Source organism: Pan troglodytes, chromosome 18, assembly GCF_028858775.2.
Source record: "Pan troglodytes isolate AG18354 chromosome 18, NHGRI_mPanTro3-v2.0_pri, whole genome shotgun sequence".
NCBI lineage: Eukaryota > Metazoa > Chordata > Mammalia > Primates > Hominidae > Pan > Pan troglodytes.
In genome coordinates this window covers 25268965-25292546 of record NC_072416.2, presented here as the reverse complement: position 1 = coordinate 25292546, position 23582 = coordinate 25268965, and positions in this window count along the sequence as shown.

The window sequence follows — 23582 nt, the reverse complement described above, 5'->3', positions numbered from 1 at the left end:
TCCTATCCATTTGAATTCTTAACTCTTTCTTGAATCCACCCTCCTCTTACTATCCCTACTGCAATTGCCCACACACATCCCACCCAGCTGCCAGTGTGGCTTTTCAGTGGAATGGGACTCTCTGTACCTTTCATCACTTGAATACTTCCTCAGCCTCACACCCAGACAGGACATCTTTCAACTGTATTAAATCAGAAATCATATCATATTTCATCAAATCTAAAACACTGTGCTGCAGCACTCTGTTGACCTTACAAGAAGGTACCAAAGGGATATTTCCATGCAGCGTGGCTGCCAGCGCTTATAAATGGATGAAAGTTATGCTGAGAGGGAATCAATAGTCATAAGACAGAGATTTGTTTGTCTTCTAAATGGTCTACTCCAAGAATGTGAGAATCCACCATGCAGTTCCCAGGACAAAATCAGGAATGGCTGTCATCTGGCATTGATTACAGAGGACTGGAGAAAGATGGATCTGGGATCATGGACAGGGAAGAAAGAAAGAAAGAGTAAGAGAAGGAGAGGCGAGAAAGAGAGAAAGGAAGGAAGGAAGAGAAAGAGAGAGAGAAGGAAAGAAAGAAAGAAAGAAGAGAAAGAAAGAAAAAAGAAAGAAAGAAAGAAAGAGAAAGAAAGAAAGAAAGAAAAAAGAAAGAAAAAAGAAAGAAAGAAAGAGAAAGAAAGAAAGGAGAGAAGGAGAGAGAGACAAGAAAATGTACTTCCTAGATCCCATCCAATGTGATTGTCTATGGACAATTGAGACCCACGAGGAAATATTTGATGCTACCCTTTTGATCCTGACGATACCAGGGATTGGCTTCGAATAATCCTGGTTCTTTCTGACAATGAACTGGGTCCTTTCAGATCTCATAGGTCATAAAGGCAATTTTACAAAAGTGAATTCAATCTCATTGTTAAACTATTAGAATAATTAAATACCCCCATTCCTTGTGACCTACAGGAGAAAGTCCAAAATGTGAAAGAGCATTATGTGGGTGGGGACTTAGAGAATATTGGAAATCTCCCAAAACCCTCTAAATATTTCCCTACTGCTTTGTTATTGCCAGGCAGCTTATAAACAGCAGTGACTGCAGAGGGAGGAGAGGTGGTGAGACTGAAAGGCTGCCATGTGCATGGTGTCTGGCCCAGCCTGCCCAAGAGGCCAGCACCCCATCATTCCCCAATAAATCAGGAGGTCATTTTTCACTGAACTGAAGCTAAATACTCCCATCGTTTTCTCCCCTAACCAGTCCCAAGATTGCTCTGTGCTCTTTATTACCTTTCAATGACTTAAGCCCCTGAACTGAATAACTTCATCAAGGTGTCAACCTAAACAGATTTTCCCCATAATGGTCCAACTCTCACAGGTTCTTAATGAAAAATATTGATTTCTAAGGATTAGTTGCAGATTTATGTGTTGGGATGCTGATCTCTCTGTCACCTGACACCTTATCAGTGTATGAAAAAACCTAGTTTCTCCTTCGTGGTTTTTTAAAAAAAAGCAATCACCGGCTGTGTCAAGGGGCAGCTTGGGTCCAGAAAAACAAATAAAATTCTCTGTCTGGATCCCATGGAATACTTAACAGCTAGTGGGGGTGTGGAGGGGGAAGGCGCTGAGACACCTGTCTGCCTTCCTCACTAGCATCTTCACTGGTTGGGTTGTGGGGAGACCAGGTGCAGAGAAGCTGGAAAAGCAAATGGAACAAGCATCCATCCCTCTTGGTATGACAGATCTCCAAGACACAGTCTGGAGAAAAGCTTGTCGTGTACACCCTGTCTGGGGCTGGAGACACCAACTGGAAGAAATACAGCAGCTGCCATCTCGAAGTGGCATTCAATCAACACCAGGCTAGGTTGGCTCTGCCAACTCACTGTTAAACGTGGTTCTCAAGGGATGAAGTTAAGACTTTGGCACCTAAAACCTCAGCAAGTTGCAGAGCAGAGCAGAATCTCTCTCATACCCGGAAATGGCTGGAATGGAGTAAGATTCATTATTTATCTATTTGATAAATATTTATGGAGGGTCTATGTGCCAAGCACTATACTAGGCAATGGGGATGCCATAGTCAGCAAGGCCAGATGTGGGTTCCTGCCTTCATGGAGAAGGTGACCAACACACACACACACACACACACACACACACACACACACACACACACACTCACACATACATGTAGAACTGCAACTTCAACACGATTCAGGAGAATGGGGACACAGGGCTGCAGCAGCCTGTAATGAGGGCATTTACCCAGTAAAAGATGTCAAGAGAGATTTATCAGAGGACGTGATGGTCAAGGTAACACCTGAAGGATGAGAAGGAGCTCACTGGAAAAGCAGGAAGAGTGGGGAGCATGTGGGCACAGGAAATAGTCTGTGGGAAAGCCCTGTTCCGGAGGAGCCCAGCACCACCAGTGTGGCCAGAGTGCAGAGAGAGCTGGTGGTAGGCATGACACAAGAGGGCTCCGGAGAAGTGGGCAGAGGCCAGACTGTGCTTTGGGTCACTATCCCAAATGCAACAGGAAGCCATTGAAGGATTTTCAGATCCACACCTTGCAAGGATGATTTCGGTTGCTCGGTGGAGAATGGATTGCAACAGCCTCACCGTGAAAGCAGGAGGAAAGGGGCTGAGGAGGTGACTGCAGTGGTCCAGGCAAGAGATGAAGCAGTGATGCTGCTGGAGATGGAGAGAAGAGGACAGAATCCAGAAATATTTTGGAGAAGAAAAATCAATAGTCATTGGTATGGAATCGAATGTGGGGTGGGGATAGGATGAAGGAAAGGAGGTGACAAGGATGACTCCCAGACTTTTGACTGAGCTGCTCCTTCTCTGCAGTGATGGCCTCCTTGTTTTGGGCCACTAAGGGCTTCTCCAACCACTGGGAAGCACTTCCAGGACAAGGTCCTCATTTCCCTTTCAGCTCTCACAGCAGGGACTGGCAAACTTCCATAAAGAACAACATAAAAAATATTTTAGATTTCAAAAGCTGTACCATCTTTGTCTCAATGACTCAACTCTGCTGCTATAAAGCAAAAGCAGCCACAAGTAATATGTAAACAAATTATTGTGGCTGTGTTCCAATAAAACTTTATTTAAAAAAAAACAAGTGATGAACAGGATTTGGCCCTCCAACTGCAGTTTGCAGACCCCTGCCCTAGAGGACTGGGAGGAATCTGGAAACTAAGCTGAACTCCTACATTCCCCAGGCCTGAAGAACTGGAGTATTCCATTGAAATAAGAGTACTTATTCCCAGGCCCGGAAGCCTGAGACCTTCCCCCAGAAATACAGCAGGGGGCTGAGGACTCTAGTGTACCCAAGACCCCACAAAAGACCTAGGGTCAATGGGAGAATCCCAGAGGTGTTACTAGGCTGATGAAATAGACCTCCAACTTCCCCTGGGCTTCCTCAGGTCCCCAACACCATCCAGAAAGGAAATTCAGGACAAATCTTTCATATACTCATACATACTTATCTGAACTTATAGCAGAATAAAAAATAAATAATAATAAAAAAAACACCAGAAGGGTATATAAGAAACAAGTAAGTGCTTACATATAAGCCTGAGGGTGAGAATGGGACGTGAATGAGACTGTCACGTGTATATATTTTTGCATCATGTTGAGTTCTGAACTACATGAATATATTACTCAAGTATTCTCTACTCAAAAAAATAGTGAATTTCTTCATAAAACTCACAGAAATGTATCTAGTTCTTGCCATTAGATTTTTTTTAACTATTGAAAAAGCTCTATATTTATCCTTGAAATTACACAGGGGGCCGATTTTAAGCACAGCTGCATTGCACATGAAACGGCAGTGTGTCCTGGTGACAAATTAACAGAAGTCCCTTTTTCTGGTTTGCTTCTCAGGTCTGCTCTCTCGTTACTAGTAGTCTACTTGCAGCTTCTCCTCTTGTTTTAAACAACTCCCCTTCCTCAGGCAACAGCACCCACCCTCACGCTGGGGAACCTCCCTCCCTCATAAAAAACTGTCGGGTGGGACTGTCAATCAAGAGGCTCTCTGCCTGCCCAGGCATGGTCATGTGACCCAGGCTAAACCAATCAGATTAGCTCTCCCTAGAATAGGCCTGGAGGTGCCCCCAGGCCCCATTCCGGAGAAACGGGGTAAGGTGCCTTAATGAGTTTTCAGTTAGTTCCTGTTGCCTAGATCTTTGAGGCAGCCTTTTCAAAAGAGCTTTCTTTCTATTTTAGCTTTTGTTTTTTTGGCTTAAGTTGGCCAGAATCCATTTTTGTGGCTTGATACTGATGCAGTCAGTGATCCTGCATAAAACTCTCCAGTGCATCCTTGTGGCCTACAACACAAAGGGCAGACAGGACAGACAAGTCCCAATGTGCACAACTGTGGCTCAGCTTCCCCACTTTCCAAGCCCCTGCCTCCCCACTGCCCTATCCCCCCAGCCACCTGCCGCTTCAGTCACATGGAATTCCTGCTCTTTCTCCCAACGCATGGCATAGATTTCTCTGCTGTATTCCCGCTTCCTCACCTGAAAAATTCCCTACCGATCACTCGAGGCAGTGGATTGCACTGGATCAGAGTGCGAGTTCTGCTTGGGCAGAATGGCCGTTGGTGATTGCTTTTTCTTAAGTCCTGCTCTCCAAATATAAGATTGGTCAGTCTCTCCTTCCCTGGAGACGCACGCTAGAATCTACCAGGACTCTGGGGCCAGTTCCTGAGCCCATTACAAAGATCCAGGATGACAGTGATTTTTTTTTTTTTTTTTTTTTTTTTGAGACGGAGTCTTGCTCTGTTGCCTAGGCTGGAGGGCAGTAGCACGACCTCGTCTCACTGCAACCTCCAACTCCCAAGTTCAAGAGATTCTCTTGCCTCAGCATCCCATGTAGCTGGGATTACAGGTATCCGCCACCACACCTGGCTAATTTTTGTATTTTTAGTAGAGACGGGATTTCACCATGTCAGCCAGGTTGGTCTCGAAATCCTGGCCTCAGGTGATCTGCCCACCTCAGCTTCCCAAAGTGCTGGGATTACAGGTGTAAGCCACCGCACCTTGCCCACAGCACTGAATTTAAACATGTTTCTGCCAGTTGACCTTGGACAAAGTGCTTGCTTCATATCCTCAGAGGAGCTTGGTTTGCTTATCTTCGAATGTGAATTCTACCAACTTCACAGCGCGGGTTTATTTATTTAACAAACTCTCTGCACCAGACACTGTTCTAGGTGCTTTACACATATTCGTTGATTTAATACTCGTAATACTCGTAACAACACTATAAGGCAGGTACTATTTGTGTCCCCATTTTGCAGATGAGGAAACTCAGCACAGAGAGGTTGTTAGTTGTCTAAGGTTGCAAAGCTAGTATGGGATGAAATGAAAGACTGCATGGGAATTACTTAGCACAGACAGGAGATAATAAATATTCCATCAAATTGTAGCTATTTGTTATAGACTAAATTATTGCCCCTCATTCATATGCTGAAATCCTAACCCCCAATGTGAGATATGGCCTGCAAAGGGGTAATTAAGGTTAAATGAAGTCATAAGGGTGGGGCCTAATCCAATAGGATTGGTGTCCTAATAAGAAGAGGAAGAGACACCAGGGATGGGTGTGCACAGAGAAAAGGTCATGTAAGGATGTAGCAAGAAGGTGCCGCCTGCAACCCAGGGAGAGAGGCCTCAAGAGAAAGCAAACTTGCCAACATCTTGATCTTGGACTTCCAGCCTCCAGAACTGTGAGATGTAAATTTCTGTTCTTTACTTTACACAGCCTGTGGAATTTCATTACGGCAACCCTAGCAAACTTACACACTATTGAAGAAAATATCACTTTGTGGTGGAAATCACAGTTGTTTTTTAAACGTACATCTGACAATGTTACCCCAGGAGGTAAACCCCTTCAGCAACTCCTGTACCATTTCCTGGGAGGAAATTGGGACCAGATCCTCTAAGATGGGCTTATACTATGGCCAGGACTGGAAGAAGACAGGAACTAAGGCATCCCCAGAGGGTAGAAAAGAGGAATCATAACCAACACAGGATAGCCTGATGTTTAAAAGCATAGGCTCACACTGGGTATAGTGGCTCACCCATAATCCCAGCTATTTAAGAAGCTGAGGCAGGAGGATCGCTTGAGCCCAGGAGTTCAAGATCAACCTGGGCAACATACTGAGACCCCTGTCTCTAAAAAAATAAGGCATGGGCTCTGGAGCCAGACTTCCTGGGTTCAAATCCTGGCCCTGCTACTTACTAATTTTGAGGTTGGCAAGTTACTTAGGCTCTGCATGCCTTGGTTTTCCCCTCTGAGAAATGGGGACAATGATAGTATGAGTCTGATGGTTGTATTATAAGTGTTAAATGAATTAATATAATTAAAGTGTTTTGCATGAGTGCTGGGCACTTAGAGCCATATGGGTGCTAGCCGTTACCATTGATAGTTTTGTGGCTAGAGGAAACCACTATTATAACCAAAGTCTTTCTCTCTGCTCGAGATTCAAATCCTAGGTTGAAAGCCTCAGAGAATCCCAGATCAATTCTCCTATTACTGTGCTATGAATCTGCATCAAATAGAAAAGGGCTTATTCCTCAGAACGAAACTAAAAGAGCCTAGAAATAAATCCACACACAAATGATCAAATGACTTTCAACAAGTGGACAATGTAATTCAAGAAGAAAAGGACAATCTTCAACACATGGTGTTAGAACAGTTGGATACATATATGCTGCTGAGACGGGAGGATCGCTTGAGGCCAAGAGTTCAAGACCAGCCTGAGCAACATAGCAAGACCTAAAAAGATCTCTAAAAAACATTTTTTTAAATTAGCTGAGCGTGGTGGTGTTGCACATCTGTAGTACCAGCTACTCAGGAGAGGCTGAGGCAGGAGGATTGCTTAAGCCCAGGAGTCTGAGGCTGCAGTGAGCTATGATTGCACCACTGCACTCCAGCCTGGGCAACAGAGCAAGACCCTGTCAAAAAAAAAAAAAAAAAGAACATAGGCCCTTACCTCACACACAAAAATTAACTCAAAATACTCAAAATGGATCAGAAACCTAAATATAAGAGCTAAAACTATAAAACATATAGAAGAAAACATAGGAGGAAAACTTGTGTGACCTTGGGCTGGGGGGAAAACTCCTGTGACTTTGAGCTAGGCAAACATTTCTTAGAAATAACCCTAAAAAGTACAATTCATGAAAGAAAAAAATTGACAAGTTAGATTTCATCAGAATTTAACATTTTTGCGCTTTAAAAGATGCCACCAAGAAAAATGAAAAGACAAGCCATAGACTGGAAGAAAATATTTGCAAAACACATAAAGGACCTGTATTGAACACAGTGAATGCTTACACTCGATAATATGAAGATAGATAACCTAATCTTTTAAATAAATGAAAGAATAGACCGTTCACCAAAGAAGATATACCAATGAATAATAAGCATATAAAAAGTTGCTCCATACCATTAGCTATTGCAGAAATGCAAGTTTAAGCCACAATGAGATGCCATGACACACTTAATAGAATGGTTAGATAGAAAAGGCCAACAACGCCTAATGTTAGTAAGGACATGGAGTAACTGTAATCCTCATATATTGATGGTAGGAATGTAAAATTGTGCAGCCACTTTTGAAAACAATTGGGCAGTTTTTTAAGTTATGCACCAAATATCCAGCAATTCCACTCATAAGTATTTAATCAAGATTCAAATGCAGGATATATCAGGGCAAAGACATATATCCAATTGCTCAAAGCAGCATTATTCATAACAGCCAAAAAAAAGTGGACAATCCAAATTCAAATTCATCTAAATCCATCAATTAGTGAATGGGTAAACAAAATGTGGTGTATACATAAAGCAATAAAAAGGAATAAACTATACATACTTAAAACAACATAGATCAGCCGGGCATGGTGGCTCATGCCTGTAATCCCAGCACTTTGGGAGGCCGAGGCAGACGGATCATGAGCTCAGGAAATCAAGACCATACTGGCCAACATGGTGAAATCTCATGTCTACTAAAAATACAAAAATTAGCTGGGTGTGATGGCAGGCGCCTGTAGTCCCAGCTACTTGGGAGGCTGAGGCAGGAGAATTGCTTCAACCTGGGAGGCAGAGATTGCAGTGAGCCGAGATCGTGCCACTGCACTCCAGCCTGGCGACAGAGTAAGACTCCATCTCAAAAAATAAATAAATAAATGAACAACATAGATTAATCTCAAAAACATTATGTTAAGTGAAAGAAGACAGACATATAAGACTATATATTGTATGATTCCATTTACATGAAATTTCTAGAAAAAGGGAAACAGTAGAGATGGTAACCACATTGGTGGTTGCCTGGAGCTGGAGGTTGGAGTTGGGATTGACTATAAATGGAAATGAGAAAACTTTTGGGAGTGATGGAAGTTTTCTAAAACTGGATTGTAGAGATAATTGTGGCATTATATGAATTTGCTAAAACTCATCGAACTGTACATTTTAAACGGGTGAATTTTAATGTATGTAAATTATACCTCAATAAAGCTGTTAAAAAATAAATAATAAACCATGAAAAAATAAGCAAGAGAAAAGAGGAAACCATGATGCTGTTAGATTGGGGATTATATGGTTTGGATATTTGTCCCCTCCAAGTCTCATGTTGAAATGTGATCCCCAGTGTTGGAGCGGGACCTGGTGGGATGTGTTTGGGTCATGGGGGTGGATCCCTGATGAATGGCTTGGTGCCTGCCTCGCAGTAATAAGTGAGTTCTTGCTCTTAGTTCACATGAGATCTGGTTGTTTAAAAGAGTCTGGCACCTCCCCCTCTCTCTCTTGCTCCTTCTCTTGCCATGTGACACATGGGCTCCCCCTTCGCCTTTCGCCATGATTGGAAGCTTCCTGAGCTCCAAGTCAGCACCATGCTTCTTGTACAGCCTGCAAAACTGTGAGCCAAAATAAACCCCTTTTCCTTATAAATTACCCAGACCCCAGACTTAGGCATTTCTTTACAGCAATGCAAAGCAGACTAACACAGGGGGAAAGGATGCTGGACTGGGAGAGAAAAACACTCACATATATTACCCATTTTTACACATTAGGAAAATAAGAAACAATGACTTGCCCTATGTCACCCAGCTAGTAAGTGGGGGAGCCCAGATGCAAACTCCCAACTCTTTGGCCCCAAACGCATGCTTTTAACCCCTCCGCCATGTGATCTTTCTTCCCTTTTGCACAGCCTCTCACCAGTCAGCCCCACTGTATATAGGGAGACCATGAGGGACTCTTCTCACATTGCTACGTGAGCAGAATCCTCATCTGTCTGACATCTGCTGAAAACACAAGCAAAAGACACTCTGAGGCCTGATGTCTTCCGACGGTTCATTGAAGTTGCAGTTGTTACTTTCCCTTGAACTGTGCAAACGCTTGGTGTGCTCGGGTTGATTTGGTGCTTTTTGTATATTGCTCATCTGGCAGAGAATTACTACTCTGCTCTACAAGTTCCCACAGATGGCTTTATTTTCCATTGCTATTAAATTGGTTTTGAACAAGACATAATTCTTCAAGTGCCTAGTGTGCTCTCTGGGTTTGCTCAGGCAAGATTCCATAAAAATGTAAATAATCGGAACACTTCTGGGATTATTTATCACAACTGACTTGTGGCTGTAAATTTATGTATTAATTTCAGCTATAAGCTTCAGTGGGGAAAAGATGAACCATTGAAAATAGTCTCTTCCACCCTAACATCCTCACGATGTCCCCATTTCCCCTCTGCTTCCAGGGAACGTACCAGAGAATGGCTCACACATCTGGGTCTGAACGACATTGAACAGGCTCGAAAAGGAACCAGGTGGTAAGTGGGGAATAATCACTCCTCAGCAACCCACAGGCTCATCACTTACTGCTCTCCCCTTGGTCTTCGGACCCCAGTCACACCAGCCTTTCACTTGCTCCTGTGGATTCCTGCCCCAGGACCCTTGCACATGCACCCCAGGCTTGTAATGCTCCTTCTTCCCTTTTATGCCTGGTTCACTCTTACTCATCCTTCAGCTCTTGGCTCAGCGTCACTTTTTTGGAGAAGCTTCATCCCCGCCCACCTGCTAGACGAGGTCTCCTCCCAGGTGTTCTTCTCATCCACAGCGCTACTCACAATCACAGTTCCTCATTTTGGGAGGCTTTTTAAAACTTAATGTCTGTCTCCCCTACTTGGCTGTAAAAATTTCATGAGGGTTAGGGCTCTGTCTTTGTCGCCTGCATGCCCAGAGCCTGGCACAGAGTTGAAGATGGATGAATGTGTGCAGAACGAACTAATGGATCCACTTGGAATAAGAGGACATAGCAGGGCTCTTGGGGCCTCTGCCCACACGCACTCAGACCACGCTCTGCACACAGCTCCTTGTGTGCTTTCTCTTAGCCAGCACCCGCATGTTGGCAGAGGGCTGCTCTCACTTTGCCTGTGTGTGCTGAGACTGGAGTGCCTGGGAATTTGCACTCCCCTTGGAGGCCAGCCCTTAACCAATTAGTGGTGAAGGCAGGCTTAGAAGCATGCCAGCTGGCCGGGTGGAATGGCTCATGCCTGTAATCTCAACACTTTGGGAGGCCAAGGCAGGAGGATCACTTGAGGCCAGGAGTTCAAATCCAGCCTGGGCAACACAGCAAGACCCTATCTCTACAAAAAAAAAAAAATTAAAAATAGCTGGACATGGTGGTGACTGCCTATAGTCCCAGCTATTTGGGAGGCTGAGGCAAGAGAATTGCTTGAGCTCAGCAGTTTGAGACTGCAGTGACCTATGATCGCACCATTGCAGTCCAACCTTGGTGACAGAGCGAGCCCCTGTCTCTGAAACATCACGCCAGCTCTCTTGTCTTGATGGGAAAACTGCAAGGAGCAGCCTGAACTCTCCCTGGAGCTGTCCTGGGGACTGAGCCACAGCAGTCCTCCTGTAGGACCTTGCTTGATCCAACACCCTTCTTGGCTTCTTCTCTTCTCCATTCTATTTTTCCACTCCCCTACTAGTGTTTCTGAGAACCCCTCATAATAACTCACTTTTACACAAATCCTCGTCTCAGGATCTGCTTCTAGGGAGCCCAACCTAAAACAGAGAGTCTTCTGCCTGCAAATATTCTCACTGAGCTGTGATTAAGATCATAAATTTTAGAGCATGCAAGCACTCTAACCAGACAGGCCATTTGCTGATTCAGACAAGGATAAAGTCCTGCCAGTAACACTGTAACTGGCAGGGCATATTCATGTCAACAAGCTAAACCCCTCTACTCTTGAACCTTCTCCCCGACTAGCCCAGTGCCCCACTGAGACGGCATGAGAAGTCTGTGCCGCTGAGATCCCAACCAAACTGGACATTGCAGCTCAGCGGCAAGACTGACTTGGGGGTAAGCCAAGATCATCTTTAAGATGCTCCTGCTCCTTCTCAAGGTAGGTGAATAGCTAGAGCCCAGAAGCTCGAGACCAGCTTGGGCAACACAGTGAGATCCCATCTCTACAAAAAATAAAAAATTATCTGGGCATGGTGATGCACACCTGTTGTCCCAGCTACTTGGGAGGCTGAAGTAGGAGGATTGCTAGAACCTGGGAGGTGGAGGCTGCAGTGAGCCATGATTGTGCCACTGCACTCCAGCATGGGTAACACAGTAAGACCCTGTCAAAAAAAAAAAAAAAAGAAGAAGAAGGAAAGATTTTATGTGCGACCAGGGCAGGGCAGAACCAAGCTTTTGGGTGGAGAGAAGGAGGTTCCTCTGACTAGAGGATCTTAGGGGGCTGAGGTACAGGCTGTTAAGGTTTTTGTAGCAAGGATGTCTTCAGCTTTAGGACACAGACTACCTAATTTTAAAAAGGCTTACATAATAGAGACATGTTTATTGAAGGAATTGCTATAAAGCAAAATAACAGGGTGTTGTGGAAGAGAAAATCAGAAGTCAATGCAGATGGTGTTGGCAAAAGCCTCTCTAAGGAAGGTGCATTTAAATCAAGACCAGGAGATGGAGAGGGATCAGCTGTTTCACAAGAGCACAGTGGCCCCTAGAGATGTTCACGTCCCGATCACCAGAACCTGTGAACATGTAACCTCACATGGCAGTAAAGACTTTCTGGATGTGATTAAACTAAGAATCATGAGGTGGGTGATCATCCTGGATGATTTAGGTTGTTCCACTGTAATCACAAGGGTCCTTAATAAGGGAAGGAGGGAGACAGGGGGGTGGTCAGAGAAGGAGACGTGATGATGGAGGCAGAGGTCAGAGTGATGTAGCCATGAGCCAAGGCATGTAGGCTGCCTGTACCTCTGGAAAAGGCAAGGATTATCCTGAGATTATCCTGAGAGCCTCCAGAAAGAATGCCCCTTGATTTTAGCCCAGGAAGATCCATCTTGGACTTCTGACCTACAGAACTGGAAGACAAGAAATGTGTGTTGTTTTAAGCCACTAAGTCTGTGGTCATGAAGTCACAGCACAAAGAGGAAATTAACACAAGTGTCACCTCAGAGGGATCAGCATGTACACAGTCCTGAGGCAGGAGGGCTTTTATTTGAGAAATGTGAAACGGACCCATGTGGCTGGTACCCAGTAGGCCAGGACCCCCAGGAGGTAGAAGTGGACAAGATGATGCAGGCCCTCATGTACCACCCTCCATGGGAAGTTGGGATTTTATTCTAAGATTGACGGGAAGCCATTAAAAAGTGTTTGTGGGGCAGGGTGTGGTGGCTCACACCTGTAATCACAGCACTTTGGGAGGCCAAGATGGGTGGATCAGTTGAAGTCAGGAGTTCGAGACCAGCCTGGCCAACATGGTGAAATCTCATCTCTATTAAAAATACAAAAATTATCTGGGTGTGGTGGCACATGCCTGTAATCCCAGCTACTCGGGAGGCTGAGGCAGGAGAATCACCTGAACCCAGGAGGTGGAGGTTGCAGTGAGCTGAGATCGTGCCACTGCACTCCAGCCTGGGCGACAGAGCGAGACTCCATCTCAAAAAAAGAAAAAAGAAAGTGTTTTTGGTTTTTGTTTGTTTTTGTTTTTGTAGATGGGATCTAGCTCTGTTGTCTAGGCTGTAGTGCAGTGGAACAATCATAGTTCACTGCAGACTCTTGCCTCAGCCTCCCAAGTAGCTAGGACTACAGGCAAGCACCACCATGCCCAGCTAATCTTTCAATTTAAAAAAAATTTTTTTTGAAAGACAGGGTCTCACTATGTTGCCCAGGCTTGTTTCAAACTCCTGGCCTCAAGCGATCCTCCTTCCTTGGCTCCCCAAAGTGCTGGGATTACAGGCGTGAGCCACCATGCCCATCCCCATTAAAAAGTTTTAATGTAATCTGATCTTCATGTTTCCAAGACCACTTTGGCTGCTGTGTGATGATGGGGGCGGTGGGGAGGCTGTGGTGAGGACCCGTAAGAGCAGAAGCATAGAGTTCAGTCTGGAGGCTGTGAAAATAATCCAGGAAGGCAACACAATGGCCTCTATCAAGGCGGTAGGGATACAGGTAAGGAGATGGCTGCAAGATATATCTCAGACTCTGATTTATTGGCTCTGAAAAAATCAAATAAAATAATTTGGACATCTTAGTGCCAGAGGCCCTTTGATCAAATAAAAGCCAGCTTTTCAGAGACCACATGTTGGGTCCTGACAGTGACAAACAGAGTCACCACACAGGCAGTCCCCAGAGCAGGGACTTGGGGATGTTCGGGCAGCACACAGAGAGGTAAAAGGAAAATGTATGTTCCTTCCTAAGTGTCCAGCAACAAATGACTGCCCGGCAAGAAAGAAATTTAGCCCGAGTGCAGAAGGATGGTCTCGCCACACTGTGAAACTAGAAGTCAGATATGATTTACGGGGACAATGACTTACTCTCCTAAACCACCATCAAGTCCTGACCTGTCTCAGTTCCATAAAAATCTCTAGTTCAGTCTCCAATTTGAAGTTACAAAAATGAGTTTGGATCCTTCAGGAATTCAGATTTACTGTTAAGTCTATCCAAAGACCTGCCAACAGATGTTAGAGGGTTTTGGAAATGTTAGAGACTCATGCCTACTGACAGAAGTGTTAAGTAGAATCAGTGTTCCCATTTTATTTTTAAGCCAGGAGGGGAGATCGTGTTTGTCCTAGGGTGACTTCCCTGAGTACCTTCTGTTCCTCACAAGAAATAATAATCATAATGAAGAAGTTAACAACCAAGCAACAACAGATACCATTTCTGGAGCACTTCCTATGTACAACATTAGGAGACAGACCTATTATCACCCCCACTTTAGACTTGAGGAAACAGAATCTCAGAAATATTTGCCAGTGACTTACAAGGAAGCAGTGGAGATGGGTCTAACTATGAAAACAAGTTCTAAAACCAGAGATCTGCAAACGATGGCCTGTGGGCAAAATCCCACCTGCCCTTGTTTTTGTAAATAAAGTTTTATTGGAACATAAAACATGACCATTTGTTTACCTACTGCCTATGGCTGTTTTCCCACTCCAAGGGCAGGGCTGAGTCCTTGCCAAAAGAGACCAGATGGTCCACAGAGCCTAAAATATTTACTGTCTGTCCCTTTACAGAAGAAGTTTGCCAATTCCTGTTCTAGAACATACATTGCACAGGGAGCGTTTCCTCATAACTCCTCCTCCTACTCCTTCAGGACATTTCTATACCATCCACCCCACTCACAAGTTGGAGACCTATTCCAGATGGTTGAGTGGGACTCCCAGGATCCTCCCACTCCCACAGCCAGCTTGCAAAGACCCCTGGCATCCTTCCTTCTTTTTTTTTTTTTTTTTTTTTTTGAGACAGAGTCTCACTGCAAACTCACTGCAACCTCTGCCTCCTGGGTTGAACCAATTCTCCTGCCTCAGCCACCTGAGTAGCTGGGACTACAGGTGCACACCACCACGCCTGGCTAATTTTTGTATTTTTAGTAGAGACAGGGTTTCACCATGTTGGCCATGCTGGTCTCCAACTCCTGACCTCAAGTGATCCCCCTACCTTGGCCTCCCAAAATGCTGGGATTACAGGTGTGAGCCACTGCGCCTGGCCCCAGCTGGTTTCCTTCCTCCTTGTCCTGCTCTGTTGTTGAGAGGAGGGGTAGGGTGAAGCCTAGGCCATCACAAGCAGGACTCCTGGAAAACTTGTGCCTCCTACACCAGTTCTACTACCTCAGGGAATGAGCCAGTGGACTTACCTGTGGAGCACTCACCTGGGGAGCACACATCCCACATGTGATTTCTTAAGAAGTACTCGTGCTATGTACAGGCAATCATAGGGCCCTGAGCTGCATGAGTTCTAGGAAACACTCATGTCAAGTCTGACTTTTATCGCACGATGTCTTTCCATGAGGGGCCCTTATAGAAACTCTATGCAGCCAGCTGGAGGAGAAATAAGGATGGAATGCCTAGGGTGACCATCCCACAGCCCTGCCCCAAAGCCAGCAGGAATAGATGCAAAGGGAAGATGAGGGTCAGAGGCAGGCACTGTAGATTCCTCTAACTTTCCAGCAACTGTATTCACAGCCTATTCTGGCCTTACTAGATCTATGTTGCTCCTTTGCTCCAAGTTCCACTTGCTCTTTGATTTTTTAAATATTTTCTTTGGGTGGGGCATGGTGGCTCATGCCTGTAACCCCAGCACTTGAGGATGCTAAGGCAGGAGGATCACTTAAGGCCAGGAGTTGGAGACCAACCTGGGCAACATAACAAGACCTCGTCTCTACAGAAAAACAAAAAACAAGAATTAGGCAGGCATAGCTGCACAAGACTGTAGTCCCAGCTACTTGGGAGGCTGAACACAAGGAAATTGAGGCTGCGTTGAACCACGATCTGCACTGCACTCCAGCCTGGGTGACAGAGTGAGATCCTGTCTCAATAATAATAATAATAATAATAATAATAATAATAATAAAACATTATCTTTGCGTTATTTATTCCTCATTTACTACTTTTGCTAATAGGTAAAGTAACATCGTGGTGAGGCATGGTGGCTCATGCCTGTAATCCCAGCATTTTGGGAGGCTGAGGCGGGCAGATTACTTGAGGTCAGGAGTTCAAGACCAGACTGGCCAACATGGTTAAACCCCGTCTCTATCAAAAATACAAAAAGTAGCCGGGTGTGATGGTGCATGCCTGTAGTCCCAGCTACGCGGGAAGCTGAGGCAGGAGAATCGCTTGAACCCAGGAGGTGGAGGTTGCAGTGAGCCGAGATCATACCACTGCACTCCAGTCTGGGCAACAGAGTGAGACTCTGTCTCAAAATAATAATAATAATAACAATAATAATAAAGTAACACGTGGTTAGGTATCTGTTCCATTTCCCTGGCTTTGAATTTTTAGCCATCCCACCTTGTTTTAACTGTTAGAGCTTTGAAATAAGTCACTATATCTCATGTTCCCACCTTTCTCAAATTGTTCTAATTGAACCACAGGATTATTTTATTAAGCTACTAAAAACTGTAAATTCCATATGTTGAGTCTGTCAGCTAATTTTGGAAGAATTTAAATCTCTAAACTCTTTAGGTTCCAATGCAAGCAACTGAAACCTCTCTTTATTTATTTAAACCGTCTGTATTGCTCTGTAAATTTTTATAGTTTTTCCTCATGTACATCTTATGTTACATACAGACTGGTTATTTTATTTTTTCATTGCTATTGCACAAAATACTTTTAATAATAGTTTCCTTATTTGTTACTGATTTTCAGAGGTTTATCTCACATCTGACCACTTTCCTGAACTGTCTTATTGAGATTGTTATAATTCTTATCATATAATCATGTCACTTATAAATGATAAATTGGTTTCTTTCATTCTCATAGTTCTGTCTCTTATTTCTCTCTTACACCATTGGTCAAAAACTTCACAGCAGGCCAGGAATGGGGGCTCAGGCCTGTAATCCTGGCACTTTGGGAGACTGAGGCGGGAGGATCACTTGAGCCCAGGAATTCAAGACCAGCCTGAGCAATATAGTGAGGCCTCATCTCTTAAAAAATAAAAAATAGCTGGGTATAGTGGTGTGCACCTGTAATCTCAGCTACTCAGGAGGCTGAAGTGGGAGGATCACTTGAACCTGGGAGGCTGAGGCTGCAGTGAGTGGAGATCATGCCACTGCACTCCAGCCTGGGTGACAGAGCAAGACCCTGTGTCAAAAGAAAAAATAAATCACAGCACACTTAGATCAGTAAATGAGAGGATATTAGTTGACTAGGGCTTCCTAATGAAGTACCACAACCAGGTGGCTTACACAACAGAAATTTATTTTCTCCTGGTTCTAGAAGCTAGAAGCTTAACATCAAGGTGTCAGCAGGGTCTGTTTCTTCTGAGGCCTCTCTCCTTGGCTTACAGATGGCCATCTTCTCCCTGTGTCTTCACATGGTCTTGCCTCTGTACATGTCAGTGTTCTTATTTTCTCTTTTTATAAGGACATCAGTTATATAGGATTAGTGCCCACCATAACGACCTCACTTCAACATAGTTACCTCCTTAAAGGTAATGTCTCTAGACATATTCAGAGGCATTTGGGGTTAGGACTTCAACATAAGAATTTTGGAGAAATGAGTCGGGTGTCGTGGCTCACACCTGTAATCCCAGCCCTTCGGGAGGCCGAGGCGGGTAGATCACCTGAGGTCAGGAGTTCAAGACCACCCTGGCCAACATGGCTAAACCTCGTCTCTACTAAAAATACAAAAATTAGCTGGGCGTGATGGCAAGCACCTGTAATCCCAGGTACTCGGGAGGCTGAGGCAGGAGAATCACCTGAACCCAGGAGGCAAAAGTTGCAGTGACCCTAGATTGCACCACTGCACTCCAGCTAAGGTGACAGAGTGAGACTCTGTCTCAAAAAAAAAAAAAAAAAAAAGGAATTTTGTGGAAATGCAATTCAATCCATAACAGTGAACATTTCTTGTCTCTAGTAGGAAGATATCTGATGTTTCTTCAAGCCTGATGTGTACTTTGATTTAAAAGAGATATTTTTATCACATTTCTATCTCAAATTTTCAAAGAGCTTTTTTATCACGAATGGATATCCGGCCTATTGAATGCCTTTTGGTACTTATTGACTAAATCATACAGAATTTTTATCTCTTCTTTTGATAGAATACATTAATAGATTTCCTATTATTAAACAGTCCTGGGTCGGCATTGAGAATATAAAAAGAAATCCTACAAGTCAATAGGAAAGGGATTTTTAAAAAATCTAGTATAAATTAGACAATGGATACAGACAGACAATTCTGGATATGGGAAGTACTCCAGATCAATAAACACTGGAAAAATTTCCATCTCACTAGTAATCAGGGAAATGCAAATAAAAATGGGAATAAAATCGCATCCTACACAAGAGTTAGCAAGAATGTGGAAGACAGAACTCTCACACTCTGTTGATAGGACAGTAAACTGCCACAACCTTATTCACACATGGCAGTGTAAAAAATGTGCACCATGTTTGTTATAGCATTGTTTATAATAGCTACCGAAAAAAAAAAAACAACCCAAATTTGTCTTAGTTCAGGCTGCTATAACAAAATATCATAAACTGGGTAGCTTATAAACAACAGAAATGTATTGCTCACAGTTCTGGGGGCTGGAAGTCTGAGATCAGGGTGCCAGCATGGTCGCGTTCTGGTAAGGGCTCTCTTCCAGATTGCGGGTGGCTACCTTCTTGCTGTATCCTTACATGGGGGAATGAGGGAAATAAAGCTCCCAGGGGTTGTTTGTGTAATGGCACTAACTCCATTCATGAGGCTTCACCCTCGTGACCTAATCACTTCCCAAAGGATCTACCTTCTAATACTATCAAATCGGGAGTTAGGATTTCAACATTTCAATTTGGGGGACAAGGGACACAAACATTCAGTCTACATGTAAAAAATTATAAATAATGGCACTTTTTTTTTTTTTTTTTGAGATGGAATCTTGCTCTGTTGCCCAGGCTGGAGTGCAGAGGCATGATCTGGGCTCACTGCAACCTCTGCCTCCCGGGTTCAAGCGATTCTCCTGTCTCAGCCTCCCGAGTAGCTGGGACTAAGGCACGCACCATCACTCCCGGCTAAATTTTGTATTTTTAGTAGAGTCAGGGCTTCACCATGTTGGTCAGTCTGGTCTCGAACTCCTGACCTCATGTGATCCACCCACCTCCACCTCCCAAAGTGCTGGGATTACAGGCATGAGCCACCATGCCCCACCAGTACATTTATACAATGAATGAGCTAGATCTACTTGTATCAACATGGATAATCTCAAAAACAGAAGGCTAAATGAACAAAAGCCAGTTCCACAGGAACACACCTAGAATAAAACCAGTTATGGAATTTTAAAGAACATACAAGATAATATGTAGCTAAATATTGATGGATACTTATAAAAGTTGTAGGGATATGAAACATATATTGGAAAGATAAATACCAACTTCAAAATAGTCCTTATCTCTGGTTTTTGCAATTTATAGGGGATGGAAAAAGGAAGAGAAGAAAACCCAGGAGGGGTACAAAAAGTGTCACTGTAACCTATAAGATTTTATTATTTTTTTTAATAAAATGATTTGAAAAACAAACGTCTTTGCGTTCCTAGGCTAAATCCTCCTTGGTCATGGTTAGTGACTCTATTAATGTATTATTGAATTCTGTTTGCTATTATTTTATTTATAGTTTTTCATCTAGTGCCTTGGTCTTCTGTTCTATTTTTTTTTCCACTATACTCTTCAAGATTGAATTTCAGGGTCGTATCGTTCTCGTAAAATGAATTAGAAAGTTTTCCATGGTTTTCTATAATCTGGAACCATTCATTGAGTATAGGAATAAATTTGTCACCAGAAAATTTGAAGAGAACAAATACATTAGAAAAATCTGTTTAAGGAGGCTATTTTAAAATGACCATTTGATAATACTTTAACTTTTCTATTTTTATTTATTTTATTTTTTAAAGAGATGGGGTCTTATTCTGTCACCCAGGCTGGAGTGCAGTGGTGTGATCATAGCTCACTGCATCTTCAAACTCCTGGTCTCAAGGGATCCTACCACCTCAGCCTCCGAAGTAGCTGGAAATACAGGTGCACACCTCCAAGCCCAGATAGTTTTTTATTTCTTGTAATGATCAGGATCTCACAATATTGCCCAGGATGGTCTCAGACTCCTGGCCTCAAGCAATCCTCCCACCTCGGCCTCCCAAAAAGTTGCTGGGATTACAGGTGTGAGCCAGCATGCCTAAGCACTTTTTATTTTTGTATATATTTTTTTATTCCAGACATTACTTTTTCATAATTCAATTTTTGTAATTCATATTTTATTAAAAATATCTGCATCATTGAATCATTTGTATTTCCTTACATAGAGTCACACTGTAACATCTTGGTGATTTTTTTTTTTTTTTTTTTTTTTTTGAGACAGAGCCTCTCTCTGTTACCCAGGCTGGAGTGCAATGACACAATCTCGGCTCGCTGCAACTCCGCCTCCCGGGTTCAAGCGATTCTCTTGTCTCAGCCTCTGGAGTAGCTGGGATTACAAGCATATGCCACCACACCCGGCTAATTTTTGTGTTTTTAGTAGAGATGGGGTTTCACCGTGTTGGCCAGGCTGGTCTCGAACTCCTGACCTCAGGTGATCCACCTGCCTCGGCCTCCCAAAGTGCTGAGATTACAGGCGTGAGCCACTGCACCCAGCCCCTCCTGACATATTCTAAGTTGGGCCTAAGGTTTCTCCGCACTTAGTGAACTGTAACCAAACTGGATGTGTCAATAGTCTGTAACCTACTCTTGTGCCAATCACCAAGTTTCGGCCAATCACAGGCAACCAACTGTTCAAACTGTGTTCAAATATGGCAAATGCCAAGCTGTGACCAAGCCAGCTGTTTCTGCACCTCACCTCCCTTTTCTGTCCATAAATCCTCTCCAACCACACGGCTGTGCAGGAGTCTCTCTGAAAAGGAGGACTGCCCTATTCTCAAATTGTTCTTTGCTCAGTTAAACTCTGTTAAATTTCATTTGTCTAAACTTCTTCTGGGCCAAGCATGGTGTTTCACACCTGTAATCCCAGCACTTTGAGAGGCTGAGGCAGGAGGATTGCTTGAGACCAGGAGTTCAAGACCAGCCTGGGCAACATAATGAGACCCCATCACTAAAAAATATTTTTAAGTCAGCTGGGGTGCGGTGGTGAGCACCTGTAGTCCTAGCTACTTGGGAGGATGAGGTGGGAGGATCACCTGAGCCCAGGGAGATTGAGGCTGCAATGAGCTGTGATTGTGCCACTGCACTCCAGCCTGGGCGACAGAATGATACCCTGTCTCAAAAAAATATACACCATGGAATACTATGCAGCCATAAAAAAGAATGAGTTCATGTCCTTTATAGGGACATGGATGAAGCTGGAAACCATCATTCTGAGCAAACTATCGCAAGGACAGAAAACCAAACACCACATGTTCTCACTCATAGGTGGGAATTGAATAATAAGAGCACATGGACACAGGGTGGGGAACATCACACATTGGGGCCTGCCAGGGGGTGGGGGGAGCGGGGAGTGATAGCATTAGGAGATATACCTAATGTAAATGACGAGTTAATGGGTACAGCACACCAACATGGCACATGTATACATATGTAACAAACCTGCACGTTGTGCACATGTACCCTAGAACTTAAAGTAAAATAAATAAATAAATAGAAAAAAAAGAAAGAAAAAAGAAGGCAAAGAAAAAAATAAAAATAAAATAAAATAAAGTTCTTTAAACACCATGAAACAGACCTTAACAAGACATGCATATCCCCTTATGCCTACCCCAAGATTTAGGATGTCACACTGTACCTGTCCTTTGCGGTAATTTGTCTTAAGGACACAGGTACAAGTTATCCTGTTTTATATGCACTTTAATGAATTTTCACTTCAAATTCAAGTTGCAGTATATGTCACATGCCGCCTTCCCTTCAAAGTAACTAATGTCAACAATTTACTATGTATTTTTCCATGTTTTTCCTGAGTTCATGCAAGCATTATACATGAAAACCAGATGAAAGGTTTTCTTTTTTTTTTTTTTCAGAAATAGGATGATATTACACAAATGTGCTTCTTTACTTAACAAGAAAGTATAGGCATCTCTCCATATACCTGGCTTTTTTCAACAGTTGCATAAAATTCTGAAACATAACACATTATAATTTATTCAATAAATCCCTGCTTTTGGATATTAATTTTGTTTCCAGATTTTTGCAAGAATCAGGTACTTAAAGTAATAAACATTTTTCTGTGGAATTGGTACTTCCATTTCTGCATGCCAAAAGTGAAATTTCTGAGCATAAGTATATTTTGAATTCCAGTAGCTACTTTCAGATTTTTCTTGAATGGTTAAAGCAATTCTTACTCATAACAGCAAAGTATGAGAGTCCTTTCTTCCTCCATACAATCATAAGTGATGGTAATAAATCATTTCTGTTTGGGTCAAATTGATTAATTTCTAAAGTAATCTATTGTCATTTTTATTTACATTTCCCCTTCCCCGATAAGAATGAGCATAATTTCATTTGTTTATTGGCTATTTGCATTTCCACTTCTAAAGATTGCCTACTTCTATTCTTTACCTATTTCTGTACTGGATTTTTAAGTCTTTTTCAATCTGCAGAAGTTATTTGTGGATTAGAAAAATGAGCACTGGTTAGATCAACCTAAATACCCTTCAATGAGAGATGGATAAAGAAAATGTGGTACATATACACCCTGGAATACTCTGCAGCCATAAAAAACAAGATTATGTCCCTTGCAGGCACACAGATGGAGCTGGGGGCCATTATCCTTAGCAAACTAACACATGAACAGAAAACTAAATACCACACGTTCTCATAAGTGGGAGCTAAATGATAAGAACACATGGACACATAGAGGGGAACAACACACACTGGGACCTTTCAGAGAGTGGAGGGTGGGAGCGGGAGAGGATCCAGAAAAATAACTAATAGGTACTAGGCTTAATTCCTGGATGATTAAATAACCTACAGCAAACCCCCATGACACAAGTTTACCTATGTAGCAAACCTGCACTTGTACCCCTGAACTTAAAATAAAAGTTTAAAAAAGAAAAGAAACAGAAAAACTAGCCCTGGTGCCCTCCCAACTATTTTTCCTGAAACTATCAAAAAAAAAAAAAAAAAAAGAGGCAGTCTTTTTTCTGGGATCACTGCAATAAAAGCAATGGGAACCTACAGGTGCCAATGCCATATTTGCTGCCATGTAGATAGAGTTTGATAAAAAAGAAAGTAGATACAGAGAAAACGAGTTAGAGTGGGGGAAGAGAAAGAGATAATGACATTATTTGGACACCTACATACAGCCATACTTGAAGCTGGAAGGGTTTATCCATTAAATTTCTGGGTTACAAGAGCCAATGATTTTCCTTTGGGGTTTGTGCTGGGTTTCTGTCACTTGCAACCAAAATCTTCCCAACTGTGGTGAGTTTGCGTATATTGGGACCACACCCTGATTCTAGAACAAGACCTTTGCATCCATAAGAACTGGACTTTCTAAATGCTGGGTCCAGGTAATATTTGAACTGGTCTCACCATTGTTCCTGGATAGCTCTCTGATTTCCTACTATGAGGCAACCTCTAGAGGATTCTTGGCTCAATAATGCACCAAGCTCATGGGACGAGTTCACAGTGTGTACCCAT